At 35.3% G+C, this 7,736-nt stretch overlaps 1 pseudogene across 1 annotated transcript; it reads left to right on the top strand.

Moving 5' to 3' along the window:
• The first annotated feature begins 5,104 nt into the window (after nucleotides 1-5,104).
• Nucleotides 5,105-7,736, top strand: LOC145601922 (F-box/kelch-repeat protein At1g74510 pseudogene; annotated as a pseudogene). The gene is made up of 2 exons (XR_014104470.1): nucleotides 5,105-5,427; nucleotides 5,901-7,736. The product of XR_014104470.1 is annotated as an F-box/kelch-repeat protein At1g74510 pseudogene (transcript).

The raw sequence follows: 7,736 nt of genomic DNA, 5'->3' as shown, positions 1-7,736 counted from the left end.
CCTCATTTGTTATCCAAGTAAAAGAAATGCAATCCCTCCATTTCCCTTCCTTTCCTTTCCTATATTTCCTTCAATCCTTTCACATGCATTTCTAAACATTTTAGTTATTTTTTAGGCTTGACGCGAAAAAAAAAAAGATAAAAAAGCCATCCAGGCTTGATTCTATTTTGCAGGTTTTACGCAAGCATTTTCGCCCGATCCTTACCCCGGCTCCACCAAGTGGGCTGAATTTTTTTACCCTTGGCCCAGCTTGCCTTTTGATCACCTCTAGATTCAGCTTAAAAGCATTTATTAGGGAAATTGATTATGTTTAGGTGGCGACTAGGCATGTGGTTCTTTTATTTTTTGTCCTTTTTATTATTAAGATTACTGAAAAAGTAATATGTGCTACTTGGACACATGAGTTGGTTATTAACCAAAGGAAAAAACCGTTTCAGTTCCATAAGAAAACCAATAAGGGTAGTTTCAAAACTCTGTGTTGATCTTAAGTTTTGATGATGACTTAAGGAACCTAAGCAAACCCATAAGGGCTTTAACATGTGTCTATTAGCTTTGATGTATTTGACAGGTTCTTATAGGCAACGAAGTTCTAGAGTCAGAATGGAGCATGGAACAAGTCTAAAGAATGAGCTATGGACGAGTATAGAAGACAATCAGAAACCAAGTTCCTTGAGTGAGGAACTAAAGCTCCAGAGTCGAAGCTTCACTGAGTTCCAAGAAGTCTATTGTATCTTTATTGTTTATTTTAGGCTTCTTGTATATTTGCTAAGTACATTGTTAATTGATAGGATTTTAAGTGGATTTAATTTCAGTTTATAAAGATTTTATTTTCCTTTGTTTAAAAAGATTCTATTTTATTTTCGGAAAATTATCTTTTAAGAAAAACTATCTTATTTATTTTAAAGATTTTCTGTTTTGATTTTATCCTAATATTTTGGAAAATCTGACTTGGTAAAACTAATTTTATAAACGTCTTTTTACTGAGTCAAGGAGGTTGAGAAAATAAAGGAACCACTTCCTTATTGTGTGATTCAGCTTGCTGCCCAAGCCTCCACGAACTGCGATTCCTTATTTCATGGAAGTTGTGGTGTAGTGGGAGTTAAGGCAAACGTGAGGTGCTTCAACTGATTTTCTCTTATATAAATAGGATTAGATTTCTGTTTTGAAAAGCACACTTGAGCATTACAATACTTAGCTTTTCTAAAAGAGTCAAAAATCCACTTAAGTCCTTGAGTGTCTTTGTACTTAGCATCTTAGAAGTTTTAATCTTGAGTTGTATTGGGGTAGAGTTTGGGTAAACTCTAGAGTGTTTAAGTTGCTTTGAGTGAAGCAAGGAGAAAGAGAGAGATTAGAGTGCTTAACTGATTGAGGGATCAGTTGAGGGGGAACTTAAGTTCGTAGAGGAACTTGAGTTTAGAGTCTTAATTTGTAATAGGTTGTTTGCCCTATTATTATTAAGTGTTGAGTTTAAAATCCCTAGTGATCGTGGTTTTTCTTCTTGATTAGGGCCAAGAAGTTTTCCACGTAAAATCTCTCTTGCACTTTAAAGTTTTTGTTTAAGTTTATTTAAGAATTTCGCAAAAATTACCCTAGTTCCTCAACAATACAATTCACCCCCCCTCTTGTATTGTTCATTCGAGTCAACACTCTGAACACCTCCAATAGTTGGATCAGTGGATACGAATGAAGGATTTTTATCTTCGTCAAGCGTAATTATTATATATATTACGAATTAATATTATGGAGATAATAAGTTCATTCTTTTGGGTCACATTGTCTATTGTTAGACGTGATAAATGATCTTTGGGATAATCAAATATTCTAAAAACCCAATATAATGGTTTTTATGAAGTCACACAATGAAAGAGGCCCATCATTATATTGGGCCTCATAATATGTGGCCAGCCATATAGGATTAAAAAGGGAGTAATTAGGGCTTGGTTTGGACTCTAATTATACATGTGATTTATAAATAGAGGTCTTGTCTAGGGTTTGACATCCAACACAATAAGCAAGTTAATTGTGAATTGACAAGCAAACAACCAAACCCTAGCCTCACTCTCACTCCCCTCTCCCCTCCTCGCGTCCGTCCACACACTGGGGTGTGTGTGTGAGTGGTGCACGGTGGTGGTTCGTGCTGGTTTCGTGGCTGTTCTTCTCCTCCCCTCTTCAAAGAAGGTGATTTGAAGGTGTTCGTGCCCAACCATCTAGCATTAGTGGAGGTTCAATCCTAACCCGTGGACCAAGTAGAAGAATCACGCTTGAGGTTCTATTCTCCTAGAGTTCGTGGTCGATCGCACGTTTAAATCACGTTTCAAAGGTATAATTATGTGTTTCTTTATCTGTTATGCTTGTAGATCCGACCTGTTTAGTTGAAAACGTATATGATTCGTGAAATTCGGCAATATAGTACCTAAATCCCGATAACGAAACTATAATAGGCTCTCCAACCTTCATACTGAAAGTTTGATTACTGTCACATTAATAACGTTTGTCATAATTTGGATCTGAGCACACAATGGTGTCTGAGTAGATGACAATCACATAAGAAATGTCCAACAATTCATATGGTGTAATAGAAAGAACAATCTAGGTAATGAGGAAACTGAATGATGAGAAGATCAAAATGTACCTTGAATCTTAGGAGAGTGAAAGTATGAATTCTTCAAATTGTAGTTAGGACAAAAAAGGTGTTGCTATTGCGAAAAATTTATAAGAAAAAAAAGCTTGAAACCCTAAGCCATGCCGTAAATGTGAAAAGAGAGAGAATATTAGGGTTCTTACAAAAGAACAAGATGAAGATAGAAAAAAGTGAAATGACCCCCAAAAGAGAGAAAGTACATGGATCGTTATAAGTGACCAATGAATTAAGGAATTTTAGGCGTCGATACTCATTAATGAGTCATAACAACCCCAAAATAAAGCAGGATATGTTTGATTTTTTAATTAATAATAACGGTAAATCTGGGAAACTATCTACTATAAAAGAAACGAATCAAAGTAGGAATAACTTTTAAAACACCCGGAAAAAAGTACAAACATCATGTAGATTGGAGGGGGTATTAATTTAATGATTTTATACATGAATGGGACAAAGGATTTTAACATGTGACCTATCGTACAGAAGTACACAAGCCCTCAATCTTACACTCCCTGTTTTTAGTTACTTGCTTTACTTTTCATTTCCGATCGTTTTTAATTACTTGCTTCATTTCATTATTTGGAATTCATTTATGTGAATCTAACAAAAGTAATATTTTATTAATTTCAATTTATCTTTCCTCCAATTCTCTCAACTATTTTGCACTTAACAATTTTATTATTCTCCCACCAACCCCTCTACCTCCATATTTTATTACTTCTTCAATTTCTCCTTAAACTTTGGCGCGATAACAAATGAAACAAGTAATTCAACACGGAGAGAATTTGTCTTAATTTATCCCAAGGTAAATTTCAGTGAAACTAATGCAGTATTTGATGGTATCATTAAGACTCCTATAATATTATACGTAATATACAATGTTTCTAATGGTGTAAAAAATATACAATATACTAGATGAAACCCGTGCGATGCAAGGTTTGTTAGTATTTTTAAAAAAATATTTTTCAAATTGGGATTAAAATTGTTATTATCTATTTATTTTTTTTGAATAGATATTAGTTTTAATATATTAGATTAAATTCCTAATATCAAAAGATAATATTTTGTATTTAATTAATTTAACCTTTAAAATCTCATTCGTCAATTTTGCTTACATAGCATTTGAATTATTTAATTGTATAAAAACTCGAGAAAAAACTCCCCTTTATGTATATATATTAGATTGTAAATGACCAACATACCCAATCTGTATGATGCTCGTGTATAAGTGTATAACACAATAGCATTGTTATGTAAATACTTCCTCAATTACGAATTACTCGCAACAAAAGGAATATTTTTTGTGAGACATAAACTATTCCTTTAGGAAATTTTGTCTAGAACTACCCTAAAGATAGGGTCATTTGTGAACAACTACCCAAATTTTTTTTATTTGTTTAGAATTACCCACAAGTTACAAAACGTTTGGGTAACACTATCCATTAACGTTTTCCGTCCAATTAAGACGTTATTGGGCCCACTTTTTCACTTTTCCCACTTAATTAACTCCCCTAATTACCTTCTCTCTTCTCCCTAATTAACTTCCTCTCCATTCTCACTCTATAATCCAAAAGATTATACTCAATCAATTGAACACAAATTCTCAATTATTCAAGTAATGTTTCACACTTTCCTTTTAATTCATTGTTTATTGTATTTGTATACAAGTTTTAATTGAACGCAATTAACATAATTACATTAGGGTGTAAATTAGGGATTCGAATTAGGGTTTATGGGTTCAAATAAATTTGGGGGTTTTGATTTCTAGGATTTAGGGGTTTAATTGAGTTCTAGGTTTCACTTATTTTGACTTTGAGATTGAATTCAATTGCACTTCAATTACTAATTGGCCATTGCAGTTGGTAGGATGTCTAATTGGCCATTGTAATTGATAGGATGTCTAAATTTGGGGGTTTTAATTTCTAGGGTTTAGGGGAAGTTAATTAGGGAAGAGGGAGAAGGTAATTAGGGGAGGTTAATTAGGGAAGAGGGAGAAGGTAATTAGGGGAAGTTAATTAAGGAAGAGAGAGAAGGTAATAAGGGGAGTTAATTAAGTGGGAAAAGTGAAAAAGTGGACCCCATTAACGTTTTTTTGGACGGAAAACGTTAATGGGTAGTGTTATCCAAACTTTTCTTAACTTCTGGGTAGTTTTTAACAAATAAAAAAAAACGGGTAGTTGTTCACAAATGACCCTATCTTTAAGGTAGTTATAGACAAAATTTTCATTCCTTTATTACTACGAGTAATATATAACGAATGGAGTAAATAGAATCCTCAAATACAAAACAAAATAAACAAAAAAAAATTACGTCAAAAAAAAAGTTCTAAAAATAAAATAAATATTTTTTTTTAAAAAAAGTTGAGATTATTTAAATTTAAAGCAAAATGTGTATTTGTGTAGGAAGAAAGACCACGTGTAAAAAGGGGCAAATCGGCCGTCAAATTGTTTATCTCTGTCAAAGCCGCCGCCTCCTCCATTCTCTCTCTCTCTCTCTCTTCCACCTCCGCCCACCTTCTTCCTCCATCCTCTCCTTTTTCTCTCTCTTCTTTCTCTCTCCTCCTCTCTTCTTCATGAATCTCATTTGTACAGCCGTTTCTGGCCCCACCTTCCCAACAACACCCACATAAACAAAAAATGACACAGATTACAGCACACTCTGTAGTTTATGCTGTGTGATTCGCACTTTTTAGCATACTCAACTCCAGAATAAAATTACCCACAAATCTTATTTATTATTCTTTCAAGAATCTAATTCTGCTATCCTCGCAATCTTCGATCCAATCGGTAATTTCCACTCTTTTGATTTTCAACCATAGTTATGTTTATGTCATGATCATCATTTGTTTGTTTTATGAAATGGGTCCCCACTAATTTTCTGTTTTTTGTTCGATCTTAATTGGGTGATTATTTTGACCAATTGGGTGTTTTTGATTTATTGGGATTTTCGCAGTTTTTACTGGGTATTTCTCTGAATTAGGGATTTTGTTGAATTTTGTATTATTTTTCTGGGTTTCTTTGCCCCTCTTTTTTTGTTTGCTATTCTTATTCATTTAGCTTGATTATGTTATTAATTTGAACATTTGGGTTCTTTTTTTCATGCTTAAAGTTAGGATCTTTCGTGTTTTAGATTGATTGGTTTATATGGTAAGTGGTATGATTTCTGGGTTTAATTGAATTGATTATTCATTTATAGGGTTTGTTTTGGTTTGGATGGATTTATAAGTAATTGGGGTTTTGGATTTTAATTTGTTTTGCAGAAGGATTGGTTTTAGTGGTGGTTTGTTAGAGTTTTAAGTCTGTCATAATGTTGGAAGGTATTTCAATTCCTTTCTCAAGAGACTTGCCTATTGCTTTAGAGCAAGAGTATGACTGGATGTTTGATGGATTTAGTTTAATGGAAAACTCAAATTACAAGCGAAAATCGGAAGATGGGGATGATTGTAAACTTGGGAACTCAATTAAGCTGTTGAAAATCAGTAAAACGGGGGAAATGGAAGTCGATTTTTTAAGCCTTTCCCTTTCTCTAGTTGTAAGTCCGTCTGATAGCATCGACAATGGTGGGGATATGTCTGATACTAGTTCCCTTATTCACCAAATTGGAAGGGACAACTCAGTTGATAGTATAGCTCGCTGCTCTAGGTCCGACTATGGGTCTATTGCTTTGGTGAATCGTAGCTTTCGTTCTTTGATTGAGGGTAAAGAACTGTACAAGTTAAGGCAGAAAATGGGGATTGAAGAACATTGGATTTACTTCTCTTGCAGCCTGCTTGAGTGGGAGGTATATGATCCCATTCGGCTTAGATGGAAGCACTTGCCAATTATGCCTTCCAATGACTGCTTCATGCATTCTGACAAGGAGTCATTGGCTGTTGGTACTGAGCTTTTGGTCTTTGGAAAGGGTATAACATCTCATCTCATATACAAGTATAGCCTTTTGACGAATTCATGGTCTGTAGGCATGGAGATGAACACACCTAGGTGTTTATTTGGTTCTGGTTCACTGGGTGATATTGCCATTGTAGCGGGTGGTTGTGACTTTTCAAGGAATGTATTTTCCTCGGCCGAACTATATAACTCAGATACTGGAATGTGGGTAACTCTCCCAAGCATGAATAAAGCTAGAAAAAAATGCTCTGCTGTCTTTATGGATGGGAAATTTTATGTTATTGGGGGAATTGGGGCCGGAAATTCAAATCCTTTGACTTGTGGTGAGGTTTATGATCTGGAGAGACGGACTTGGACCTTGATACCAGATATGTTTCCTTTGAGGGATGTTGAGCCAGGTGCCCCTGAGGCATCTGCTATGTCAGAGGCACCCCCTCTTATTGCAGTTGTGAATAACGAGCTTTATGCAGCTGATTATGCTAGAAAGGAAATTAGAAAATACATTAAAAGCTCGAACTCGTGGGCTACTGTTGGAAGTTTGCCTGAGAGGGTAGTCTCGATGCATGGATGGGGTCTAGCATTTCGAGGTTGTGGTGATAAGCTAATTGTTGTAGGTGGACCTAGGGGTTTGGAAGGAGGCTACATCGAGGTGAATTCTTGGGCTCCGTCTGAAAGCCCACAACAGTGGACTGTGCTCGGTAGAAAGCCTGGGGGGTTCGTGTACAACTGTGCCATAATGGGATGCTAATAAGATTATAGGATGCACCACATTGGTGCTCTATAATTAAGATTGCCAAATGCTGACACCTTGAAAGTTTTCTTTTGCTATAAAGGTTCTTGCCATTCTGCATTGAGTTTCAATTTGTACCAATTGCATATTCATCTTTCAGCATCACCGGAGGGTATGTTGAGCATTAGTCTCATGCTGAACAGATATGGATCAATAACTTGAAGCAGTGAGCCAATTTAGTCTGGCGTCAATTTAGTGTAGAAAGTTATTGTTCGTGAATTGAGGGGTTCCTTTCACTTTCCTTCTCTTCGTCAGCATCTGACTGTTTACTACTCCATTTTATAAAACTTCAGTTTAGCTTGACTGTGTTTTGCTTATTCATTGTTCTCTTGAAGCTATAGTTTGGCTATGTTTTCTCTGCTCATTAATTGTTGATAATACATTGATCACCTAGCCATGAAGTTAGGTGTCCTCGATC

This window comes from Chenopodium album, chromosome 2 (genome assembly GCF_948465745.1).
Source record: "Chenopodium album chromosome 2, dcCheAlbu1.1, whole genome shotgun sequence".
Lineage (NCBI taxonomy): Eukaryota > Viridiplantae > Streptophyta > Magnoliopsida > Caryophyllales > Amaranthaceae > Chenopodium > Chenopodium album.
This window is presented reverse-complemented; position numbering and strand designations above follow the sequence as displayed.